The 13,037-nt window shown below is 40.0% G+C and overlaps 1 pseudogene; it reads right to left on the bottom strand.

The window, feature by feature from the left end:
• Positions 1 to 11,859: 11,859 nt before the first annotated feature.
• LOC101989475 lies at positions 11,860 to 12,052 on the bottom strand (annotated as a pseudogene).
• Between the last annotated feature and the right edge of the window lie 985 nt (positions 12,053 to 13,037).

Raw genomic sequence — 13,037 nt, 5'->3', positions numbered from 1 at the left:
AAATAATAATAATAAAATTAAAACCCTCCAAAACTACCACTAGCTTGGTCTTGTGTTGGTCATCTACTGCTGGGCATAGAGTCTGCACTCAAATTTGGTTTGTATGCCCAGTGAAACTCCATTGGAGGAAACAAACTTTTTCTTTGTAAATAGATGTCAGTTTGAGATAGCTTCTTAATTAGTGATAGGAGTTTATGTCCACTCTCCACTCTCACCACAAGGACCCTGTCTGGCTTGAACCTATGCAGGCCGTATGCACGCTGCCAGAGTCTTTGTAAATTCATATGTGTGTTGTCAGTTCCCTGAGCCCTGCAGGGAGGGGTTCGATGAAGACATCCTATTTAAGATTGAATATTCCAAGATCTATCACTTTCTGTACATTGTCAATTGTGGGTGTCTGTGCTAATTCCCACCCACTGCAGGAGGAAGCTTCTCCAAAACTGACTAAGTGATATGCAGCAGTGATCTGCGGGTATAGTAGAATATGGTTAGGAATTGTTCTACTGCTCTATTCCTTTAGCAGAGTAATAGTATCTGGCTTTCCCTTAGGCCCATGCCTATCTAGTTTCAGGTTCTTGGCCCCTGGAGCAGTGTCAGACATGGGTTCTATCTCATGTTACAGACCTTAAATCTAATCAAATACTGATTGGTTACTCCCATAACATTTGTGCAACTATTGAACCAGCATATCATACAGGTTACCCACCAATGTAGATTGCAAGGTTTATAGTTGAGCTGGTGGTTACCTTTCTCCTCTGGAAGTGTGAAGAGTACATTCAAGTAACATGAACAAACACTAGGCAAAGGGGTGAAGGCTTTAGATCAGTGGTTCTCAACCTTCCTAATACTGTGATCCTTTAATATGGTTCCTTGTGTTGTGGTGACCCACAGCCATAAAATTATTTTTGTTGCTACATCATAACTGTAATTTTGGTACTGTTGTAAATCATAATTTAAATATCTGATATATAAGATATATGATATGTGACCCCTGTGGAAGGATAGCTCAACCATCAAAGGGGTCACAGCCCACAGCTTGAGAATTACTGCTTTAATCACCAGCTCAAATCCTCTGTGTTCAATAATACATGTAAGTGTTGTCTTCATCAACAGGGCCTTACCATCAGCTTGAAGAGAGCAACCAATAACCTTGTCAGTAGTCTGAGTTGTTTGGGTATTTTCATTGGGCTCCTTTGGCCAACAACTCAATTAGATGTAACCCATTCCTGGTCTTGAAGGTTTTTCTTTGTAGTGAAAGATATCTAGTTGGGGTTTTGTCTCACCCTTTATTAGATGACTCCACTGATATTCCTTCATATATGAACATGTTTTAAATAGTTTCTACTGTATTAGGTCTCCAAATGACCCCTTAATGGCCCTTAGTGTTAGCTGGCCCTCTTGTACTCCCTCCCTTACCCACTTCTTCCCTCCCCTTCTCTATTTAACCCTTCCATTCTAGTCTTGCACTGTCTCTCCATAGTTACATATTCTACTTCCCATTCCTTCCTTCATCCCCTCCTGTAATCCCTGACTCTACACCTAACCTCTGTGGTTATATAGGTCATAGCATGACTATTGAAAACTTAAAAGCTAACACCCACATATAAGCAAATACATACCACATTTGTCTTTTTGAGTCAGGATAATTTTTTATAGTTCTAATAATTTACTATAATTTGGGTTTTTTTAAAATTTTGATTTCATGATTTTTTTAACAACTGAATAATATTCCAGTGTGTAAGTGTAACACATTTTCATTATTCATTCTTCTGTTGAGGGACATCTAGGCTGTTTCCAATTTCTGGCTACTCTGAATAGAGTGGCAATGAACATGGATGTCCAAGTGTCACTGTACTAGGATATAATAATGTAGCCTTTGGGTACATACCCAGGCATGGTATAGCTGGTTCTTGAAGTAAATACATTACCAGCTTCCTGAGAAACCACCACACTAATTTCCATAGTGGATATGCAAATTTGCACTCCAAACAACTGATAAGAGTGTTCCCCTTACTCCACATCCTTGTCAGCATGAATAATCATTTGTTTTATTGATCTTCGTTGTTTTGACTGGTGTAAGATAAAATCTCAAAGTAGTTTCAATTCACATTTCCTTGATGACTAAGGATGTTAAACATATGTTTAAGTGTTTCTCAGTCATTTGTGTTTCATCTTTTGGGAACTCTCTGTTTAGTTTCTGTGCCTGTTTTTTAATTGGGTTGTTTCTTGATGTCGAGTTCTTTATGTATTGTGGGAGCCCACGGTGACTGCTTCCATCTTGACTTAAGGTCAGAGAGTTCAAGTTTGTCAAGATCAAATAACAGGATGTTTGGCCAAAGGTGTGGCTAGTAGAAGCGTAGGTCCTCAAGGCCAAATAACAGGATGTTTGACTAAGGGTGTGGTTACTAGATGTTTTGAGTATTGGGAGGTAATTACATGTTTGTTCCTTGTAACACTGGTAAAGAAGTCTTTTGCCCTCCCCTTTTGCTTTGGGTATATAAGAGTTATAAGAAATGAAGTCAAGGCTGTTACAGTATTCACTGGAAGCCCTCCTGATTCTATTGTCTGTGTTTGGTTAGACAAGTTGGCTGGTCCCAACAATGTATTTCAGATATTAACTGTCTACCAGATATGTAATTGGTAATGATATTTTCCCATTTTGTAGCCCATCTATTTTCAGTTTCATGAGGTCCCACTTATTGATTGTTGTTCTTAGTGTCTGTGCTGTCAGTGTTTTGTTCAGAAAGTCTTCCCTGTGTCAGTGAGTTCAAGGTTATCCTCTAATTTCTCTTCTATTAGGTTCATTTTATTGTATTGTATCTAGTTTTATGTTGAGGTTCTTGACCCATGTGGAACTGAGTTTTATGCAGGGTAATAAATATGAATCTGTAAGAATTCTTCTATATGCTGTCATCCAATGTAATGACCAGCACCATTATTTTGAGATGCTGTCTTTTTTCCAGTGTATTTCTGGCTTCTTTATTTAAAAAAAAATCAGGTGTTCATAGTTGTGTGGATTTACATCTGGATCTTCAGTTTTATTTCCTTGATCAATATGCCTGTTTTTATAGCTCTGCTGTTTTTATTACTATAGCTCTGCAGTACAACCTAAAATTGGGGATGGTGAGACCTCCAGCAGTCCTTTTATTATTCAGGATTGTTGTAGCTATCCTGGATTTTTGTGTTTCCATATGGAGCTTAAAATTGTTCTTTCAATTCCTGTGAAGAATTCTGCTGAACTTTATATGGAGATTTTATTGAATCGTTAGATTGCTTTTTCTAGGGTGACAGTTTTCACTATATAAATACTACCGATCCAAGGGCATGTGAGATCTTTACATCTTCTGATAGCTTTTTCAATTCCTTTCTCCAATGTCTTAATGTTTTTATTATGCAGTCTTTCACAAGCTTGCTTAGAACTATGATAAGATATGATACGATATTTTACTTTTTGAGACTATTGTGAAAGGTATTGTTTCCCTGATTTCTTTCTCTGTTTGTACCATTTATATACAAAAAGGCTTCTGACTTTTATTTGTCAATTTTGTATCTTGTTAATTTGCTGAAACTTTTTATCAGTTGTGGAAAGTTTCTTGTTAGAATTTTAAGGGTTTATTGCATATAAAAATCATATTATATGCAAATAAAGATATTAGCAAGCTGGGCAGTGGTGGCATATGCTTTTACTCCCAGCATTCAGGAGACAGAAGCAGACAGATCTCTGTGATGTCTACCAAGTGGTTCCAGGACAGCCAGGGATACACAGAGAAACCCTGTCTCAAAAACAACAAGATATTTGTATTCCCTTGATTTCCTTCAGTCGTCTTATTGCTCTAGCTAAGACTTCAAGTACAATATTGGATAGGTATTATCTTGTTCCTAATTTTTGTGGAAATGCCTCGAGTTTCTCCTTCAGATCGATGTTGATGTTGGCTATGGGGTTGCTGTATATTGCTTTTATTATGTTGAGCTGTGTCCCTTGTATCCCTAGTCTCTCCAGGACTTTTATCATGAAGGGATGTTGGATTTTGTCAAAGGCATTTTCTGCATCTATAGAGCTGACTATGTAATTTTTTTCTTTTTTTTCTTTCAATTTGTTTATATGTAGATTACATTTATTGATTTATGTATGTTGAATCATACCTGCATCTCTGAAACAAAGCACACCTGATTACAGTAAATAATCTTGGATGTGTTCTTGTGTTTGGTTTGTAAGGGTTTTTTTGAGAAATTTTACTTCAATGTTTATAAAGGATATTGGCCTATCATTTCCATTTTTCAATGATGTTTTGTGTGGTTTAGGTATAAGGATAATTATAACCTTGTAAAAAGAATGAAGCAATGTTCTTTCCATTTTCATTTTGCAGAATAATTTGAGGAGTATTGGTGTTTGTTCCTCTTTGAAGATCTGATAGAATTCTTAGCTGAATCCATTTGGCCCTGGGCTATTTGATTGGGACACATTTAATTACAGATTTTATTTTACTAAAGTTTGTAGGTCTGGTTATGTTGCTTATCTGATCTTAATCTAACTTTGGTAGGTTATATATATATCAAGACATTTTTTCCATTTCTTTTAAGTTCTTCAGTTTTGTGGAGTACAGATTTTTCAAGTATGTCCTAACGAGTCCCTGGATTTCTTTGGTGTCTATTGCTGTGCCCTTTTCACCTCTAATTTTCTTATTTGGATCTTCTCTTTCTACCTTTAAGCAAAATTGCCTAAAGTTTCATCAGTCTTATTGATTTTTCTCAAAAAAGAACCAATGAATTTTCTCAACGAAGAACCAATTCTTCATTTCATTGATTTTTTTGTTTATCTGCTTCTATTTTATTGATTCCAGTTTTGAATTTATTTTTTGCCATTTACTCATTTTGAGTGTTATTTCTTTTTTGTTCTAAAGCTTTCAGGTGTGCCATTAAGTTGTTTATATGAGATCTCTCTTTTTTTCAATGTAGGCAACTTGTGCTACAAACTTGTCTGTTAGAACCACCTTCATTGTGTCTCATAGGTTTGGGTACATTGTGTTTTCTTTTTAATACAATTCTAAAAGGCTTTTTAAAATTCCTTTCTTAACTCTTTTGATTAGTTTTGGGTTAAAGTCTGTTTTGTCAGGTAATATAATGGCCATATCTGCTTGATTCTTAGGTCAATTGGCTTAGAATATCTTCTTCATCCTTTTACACTGAGGTGCTGCTTATCCTTGATGAAAAATTGTGTTTCTTGGAGCAGGAGAAAGATGGATTCCATTTATTAATTCATTCTGTTTGTCTGTGTCTTTTTTCTTGTTGTTGTTGTTGAAGAATTGAAATGATTAGGGTTGAGAGTTATCAATGAGTGATATTTATTGATTCCAATTATTTAGTTGTTATGCTGTAGGGTTCCCCCCTCTTTTGATTTACTGGTCTGGGATTTTTTTTTTTTTTTTGGATATGGTTAACCTTTTCACAGATGAATCTTTCCTTCTAGAACCTTCTATAGAGGTGCTATAGAGGTAGATATTGCTTAAATTTGGTTTTATCATGACATATGTTTTTCTGTCTATAGTGACTGATAGTTTTTCTGGGTGTAGTGTTCTGGGCTGGACCCTGTGATCTCTTAGAGTTTGTAGAACATCCATCTAGGCCCTTCTGGTTCTTAGAGATTTCAATGGGAAGTCAGGTATCTAATGGGTCTGTCTTACATGTTGGTCATTTTTCTTTGCAGCTTTTAATATTCTTTCTTTGTTCTGTACACTGTTTTGATTATTATGTGTTTTAGAGAATTTCTCTCCTGATCCTGTCTATTTGTTGTTCTACATATTTCTTGTACATGGAAGCCATCTCCTTTTTAGGTTATGGAAATTTTCTTCTATCATTTTGTTGTATATATTTTCTATGCTTTTGATCTGGATTTCTTCTTCTTCCTCTATTCCTCTAATTGATAGATTTGGTTTTTTCATAGTGTCCCAGATTTCCTGGATACCTTATGATTGGATTTTCTTTTTTTTTATTTTTTTTATTTTTTATTTTTTTTTTTTTAGATATAACATTTTCTTTGGTTGAGGTATTAGTTTCTTCTGCCTTGTCTTCAATGCCTAAGATCCTCTCTTCCATGTCTTTGGTGATTTGAGATCTGAGATTCTGCTTGACTTTCCTAAATTTTTCATTTCTAGTTTTCTCTCAGTTTGGGTTTTCTTTTGTGATTTCATTTCTACTTTTGTGTCTTGAACTGTTTTCAGTACTTCATTATATTCTTTACATATTCACAGACTTAAGGGATTTGTTCATATCTTCTTTAAGAGCCTTGAACATATCCACAACTGCTACTCTGAAGTCCTTGTTTCTTCCTTCAGCTGGATCACATTTCTCAGAGCCTGTCTAGTAGAGTTACTGGGTTCTGATGGAGGCATGCTGTCTTGGCTGTTAATGTTTGTGTCTTGCACTGGTGTCTAGACATCTGGGACTGGAATAGTTGAGATGATTCTAGTTGTTGGTATCTGGTCTCATCTTTGTAGGTAGGTATTCTGTCCCTGGATTTCAGCTGCCCTCTTCTTAGGATAGTGTGGTGGTTCTGGGTAACCAGATACAGAGTGCTCCTGCAGGCCTGTGGTTGGGAGAGAGGAGTGGAGGGAAAGGCTGAGGGAGTTAAGGGGATCCCGTCCACACCAAGAGGTGGTGTCACCAGGGAGTTGGGGTTGTGCTGGGAAGAAAGCATCTTGCAAGTAGGTTGCAGTAAATCAAAGAATGATCTGTAGAAACAGGAATGTAAAGTTTCGGGGGACACAGGACCTAAACCAAAAGTTGAGGTCTCAAGTGAATGGATTTAAGGTGGGAATGGGGGACCTGTAAACCGACTGCGATGGGGCTAAGGGAAGAATCGTGAGACTGAAGCAGAGGACAGGCTGGGTTTCACCTACCTGAGTCCCTGTTAGGCGTAGCCATTGGGGTCCCAGGCGGGAAGTCTCTAGGTATCAAGGGATTGATAGGAAGGAAGGGGAATGAGCTGGAGGGCTGAGAGAGTTCACAGGAAGGAGGGAAGCTGTGTGCACACCAGGGTGAGGCAGAGTGCCCTGGGAATGGAGGTGGTGTGGGAAGAGAAGCTCCTATAGGCAGTCAGCTCCAGCGCTGCGGGTGGACGCTGCCGGGTTGACTTCTCAGAATGTAAATTTGCTTAATCTGTCTCAGTTTGGGAGGATTTGTTGATACTGTTGAGTCTTTTTTTATTTCTCTATTCTAATTAAATAAGTTATAAAAGTGGGAGCAGTCATTCCTGTGTGAAGCTTAAGAGAAACAAATCTACAAATCTCTAGGTTGGAAAAGCCCCTTCCAGGATCAGCCCGATAACTCTTCATAAAACCGGTGGTTTAGGGCCACAAACTTGGCAGACTGGGCCACAGTTATGCCAAAGGACTCAAGAACAAACTGAAAAAATCTCATATCTGGCTATTGCTACAGATGGGACTATTTGGTATTTTGAGTTTGAACATCTGCAAAACTGACTGAATTCTTCATCTGGATAGGCTGGCAAAGTGACACCAACAATTAGGAATCCTTACTTTTCCAGAGCTAATGCGGTCAGATCTCTGTCTCTGTCTGTCTCTGTCTCTGTCTCTGTCTCTCTCTCTCTCTCTCTCTCTCTCTGTGTGTGTGTGTGTGTGTGTGTGTGTGTGTGTGTGTGTGTGTGTGTTCCTCCCACTCTTTGGGGACTGGCTGCTAAATGGCAAGAGACCTGTGATCTCAGTTCCCCTCACTGAAATTGCTGTCATCATCTGAGTATCTGAGTGTGTCTGCCCCTCCCCCAATTCATGCAAAAATCTAAACTTCCAAGATAGTGGAGTAAGAAGGCAGGGCTTCAAGAAGTGATTAGGTCATGAGGGTGATGTCTTGATCAAGGGGCCCCAGACTCCCTCAGTCTGCTTTTGTGTGAGGACAGTGAAAAGATGTCCCCAGCAGATACCAACTTTCCCAGCTTGGACTTCCTAGCCTCTAGAACTGTGAGAAACAGGTTGATATTATCTGCAAACCTCCCAGTCTATTTTGTTATAGCAAATCACACAGATTAAAACAGAAATTTGTTACCAAGATTGTGCTGATGTAACAGATACCCGAAAATATGAACGAGGCTGTAGAACTGGGTAATGGTGGAGCCTGAGAATGTTCCCCATGTATGTTAGAAAAGTCTACACTGCCTTGAATAAACAATTGTGGCAATTGTAGGCAAAGCTTAGAAGAGAGAAGAGAGAGGAGAGCAGAGGAGAGGAGAGGAGAGGAGAGGAGAGGAGAGGGAAAGAAAGTGGGAGCGACAATGGAGAAACCATCTGTTTTCTTAAAATTTTCAAAGAAGTGTGGAGGAGCTGGAGAGATGGCACAGCAGTCAAGAGCACTGGCCGATCTCCCAGAGGACCTGGTTCAACCCTTAGCCCTCACATGGTAGCTGTCAACCAGCTGTCACTCCAGCTCCAGGGAACTCTTTGGACATCAGGCATGCACATGGTAAGCAAACAGATAAAACAAATTAAATAAATACATTTTTAAAGAATATTTGGTACAAGGAGGCCACATGTAAAAGTGAAGAAGAACTTAGTTGAAATATATTCAAGTCCTTAACCTTTTATAGAAGGTAGAATTTCTGAACCACTAAATTGGATATTTGGTTGAGGGGACGGCTAAGTGTTGAAGGAATGCCTTGGTCCCCTCTGTGATAGCAGAATTTAAGAAGTTAAACAAAAAGATTTGAGAACAGACATGTTATTAATGGGGAAACAGAAGAGCTGGGCAAGAAGAAAGCCTGTTTGAAAGAGATGGTATGGTCACATGACCTTCCGATATTAGTCATCCATCAAACAGATGCAAAGATGTAGCAAGACACAGAATGACCTCAGGACAGTTCAGAAAACACTGGGGCTGCTCATCCTAAGTCCTGAGTGTAAAATCCCAGAGAGAATCTGCTATTGGGATGATTGCAACCTTAGGAATGAGACCACCCCAGAGATTCTAGACAAAACCAATGGTGAATGAGCGAGTTCCTAAGGAACTATTAGACTATGACCTGAAACCCTGGTGTGGGCTACACCAGAAGGGCCAGGCCCTGCTGCGGCAGAAAGGCAGCTGCCAAGGTCATGGAACAGGTGGAAGGCGGCATCACAGGCCCAGGGGGCCTGGAAGGCAGAACACAGAGCTAAAGAAGATCATTCTTCAACTGTGAGGTTTGGTCTTGGGGAGACCTGTCCCATTGTTTCTTCTTTGCCACGTCTCCTGTTTGGAACGGGACTTTCTGTCCTCCGCATTTCCCATCGCTGTGTTTTAGAAATACGCAACGTGTCTGATTTCACATGCTCATAACCGAAAGGCGCTTTAGCGCAAAACCAATCCAACCTCCATTTTGTCTCACTCACATCTAATTTAGGTGACATTAGAGACTGTGAACTTCGAACTTTGAGCTGACGCTGGAATGGCTTAATACTTTTGAGGATACTGGGACAAAGACGGGAGTTTGGGGGTCACGAGAAGAATACGGCAGACTGAACGTTTGTATACTCTGAAGGTTATATGTTGAAATCCTGACCCTCATGGTGGGGACATTAGACAATTAGGAAGTTGGAAGGTAAAGAGGTAAATGGTTTATTTGTGATGCCAGGGAGCCAGCATGCTCCTTCCACTAAGGCAGGGCAGGAAAGACATCTTTATTTAAGAGGTGAGCCCTCACCAGACACTGAAAATGTCAGAACCCTGACCGTGGACTTCACAGCCTCTTTTTCTTGTTTGTAATTCACATAGTCAGGGATATTTCATTACAGCAGACCAAATAAACAAACTATTCAGAAAGCTTCTTCAGAAGTCACAGATCACACAGAAAGGGTTGGTGTGGGAGGTCCTTCTGCATATGTGTTGCTTTTACTGGTTGATGAATAAAGCTGTTTTGGTAAATGGCTCAGCAGAGTAAGGCTAGGTGGGAAGTCCAAACAAAGATACAGAGAGAAAGAAAAGGCAGCGTCAGGGAGACGCCATGTAGCCAGACGCCAGAGAAGCAAGATGTGAGGTAATAAGCCACAAGCCTCATGATAAATTATAAACTATAGAAATTAGTTAATTTTATGCTTAGAGCTAGCCAGTAAGAAGCCTAAGACATTGCCCAAATAATTGAAACTGATAAACCTCAGAGTGATTATTTCATAAGCAGCTGTGGGAACTAGCGAGCAAGACCCAATAGGTAGAGAGAAACCAGTCCAGGGGACTGAAGAGACAGAGAAGAGTGACCCAGCAACAAATTTTTTTATACAACCCTGGCTGTCCTGAAACACTCTCTACAGATTAGGCCTCACAGAGATCTATTTACTTCTGCTGGGATTTACAAGTGCTGGGATTAAAGGCATGTGCCTCCTCACCCAGTGGATGGAGTACTTTCATGTGTATGTATGTAAAACCATGCTCTGATGGGCAATCAGGAATCACACACACACACACACACACACACACACACACACGTGTAACATGAGGACCTGTTTGTTGGGGTTTCTGTCCCTCCAGGTCCCCTAGCTGTTTAGTGCCAGAGAAAATCACACAGAGGTCTCCATAAGTTATAAACTGATTGGCCCATTAGCTCTGGCTTCTTATTAGCTTTATAACTTATTTTAACCCATTGTTCTAGTATATGTTAGCCACATGGCTCAGTACCTTTTTCAGTGGGGCAGGTCACATCCTGCTTCTTCAGTGTCTGGACAGGACTGCCTTAAGAGCTCCCTTTTTTCCAGAATACTTCTATTCTCATTGCCCCACCTTTACTTCCTGTCTGATTGTCCCTCCTATACTTCCTGCCTGGCTACTGGCCAATCAGAGTTTATTTAAAACATATTTGACAGAATACAGAATTATCCTGTGCCACGCACGTGTACACATGCCCATGTCATTTTCTTCTTTATTGATATTTTCATAGACTATTTTAAAAAATAAAATTTGTTCTCTTCAAGGTCCTATTGTGAAAGAATAAACTTAATAGAGAGGGCTAACATTGACAATAGGTTTCAAAACATAAAAGGCTAGAAACTGAATGATATTTTTTAAAAAAGGTACACCTATGGACAAAACTAAAGACCCACCTTGTGTATGTTGCACATCTAGGCTTGGCAGTAGTCCATATCTCCTGCCCATGTCTCTGTCTCTGTGCATTTACACAGAAATACAGCAGAGGTGGTTTGAATGGCCCCAACAGCCTTACATGTTTGAATGTTTGGCCTATGTGGAGTGACATTATTAGGAAGCATGTACTTGTTGGAGTTGATGTGGTCTTGTTGAAGGAAACATGTTACTGTGGAGGCAGGCTTTAAGGTCTCATATGCTCAAGCTACCCTCAGTGTAGGACACAGCCTACTTCCTGTTGCCTGTGGATCAAGATATAGAACTTTCAGCTACTTTTCTAGCACCATGTCTGTCTGCATGTTGCCATGCTTCCCACTATGATGATGATGGATTAAATCTCAGAAACTATAAGCCAGTCTCAATTAAATGTTTTCCTTCATAAGAGTTGTTATGGCCATGGTGTTTCTTTACAGCAATAGAAACCCTAAGACAGCAACTTAGTACAGGTTGAAGTAAATGCTAAGACTTTACAAAGCTGACTCAAAAGGAATTTTAATGTGCTAGGTATTCCTGAGTGGAAACATTTCCAAATGTTCAGCTGTGTAAAGAAGAGACTGTGAGTGATGGGTTTGTACTGTGTTGCTGGGAAGGGCTCTGAAGACCAGATGGACCAGATCTTTTTTTTTTATGTCACACATTTATTTAAATTTTTATTTAGTAATAAGAGTTCAAGAGTTTAATCCAATTTTCACATCACATCTCCTAAACAAATTTCATTCTGCTAAAGGGATGAATTAAATATCCTCATTTTTTAAGAAGCTGGTGCCTTACAATGAAGAAAGGAGCAGCAAATCCAGATCCAAAGTACACAGTCATTGCCAGTAACCGCCACTTGTTTTCCACTGAAAATGGCAAATTCTTCCCCCGGCCCTCCTCCGGGGAGGTGGCTGTGATGAACCATGGAGGTGGTGAACCTCTGGACACTCTGGCCCAACATGGCACCACGGGAAGCTCAGAGATGGGCACAGAGGTGGAAGGAGAAGAAATGGACCAGAAGATCTTTAAATAACAAGGAAGCACACCATGTCAGGAAGTGTCCTCCTCAAGGTTACTACTTCCAGATTTCCTTCCTTAAGTGCGTTAGCTATCTAATCTTGCTAATTTTTCTAAATTCAGATCAAACCACATGATATCCCAGCTATAGCTCTAACTAGGTACTTTCTAGTCTTTTTTTAAAAAAATTATCCTTGCATTTCTTCCTCTGAAAAATCCCAGCAGCCTTTAATTCACCTTGCTACTACCTTTTTATGCTTTCATGGGGGCAAGACTTGACATCTTGCCAGTTTCTTTCTCACTCCTGCGACATAATAGGTATGTGGAAAGCTCACGGCTTTCCCTGACACCATGTGTCCTAGCCATCCACTTCCTTACATCCTGCTCACCACATTCTGACTGCATGAGCATGCCAGTGGGAACCTGGTTTGGAATTGTGACCTCTTCATTCCTCGTTGCTAATCCAGAAAATGCTTCTCAGGTTTCCCCTACATCAGATCTCAGGACAGACTCTTGAGACCAGGGACTTGCCCTTCAGTGTTCTCTCCTGCTGACCTTAGCGGCATGCCAAGTTCTCAGCTTCCCTCTGACCCCACAGTGCCTTCTCAGGCCATGATTTAGGAATTCCTCCCTTTTCTGACCTGAAATGTGTGATTTCTTCCCTTCAACACTCAGCTTTTCTTCTCCCCTCACTCTGCCCACCCCGTGTGGGTGAGGTCATCCACACCCACGTCAAGTCCTTCTCTTTCTGTGGTGCGCACCTCTCTCAGGAGTGTCCCAGGCCTCCTCCCAAAGGCATCACAGCCATGATCTAAATTTATCACCACACTGAGTCTCGCTGTATTGGATGATGGCAGACAATTGTTCTTAGGTTCATTTCTACCTTGTATGATTCATGTCCATTTTTTCTCCAAGGGGACATACTTCAT

This window comes from Microtus ochrogaster, chromosome 15 (assembly GCF_000317375.1).
Source record: "Microtus ochrogaster isolate Prairie Vole_2 chromosome 15, MicOch1.0, whole genome shotgun sequence".
Lineage (NCBI taxonomy): Eukaryota > Metazoa > Chordata > Mammalia > Rodentia > Cricetidae > Microtus > Microtus ochrogaster.
Note: the sequence above shows the minus strand (reverse complement) of the source record. Positions and strands in the feature narration are given on the sequence as shown.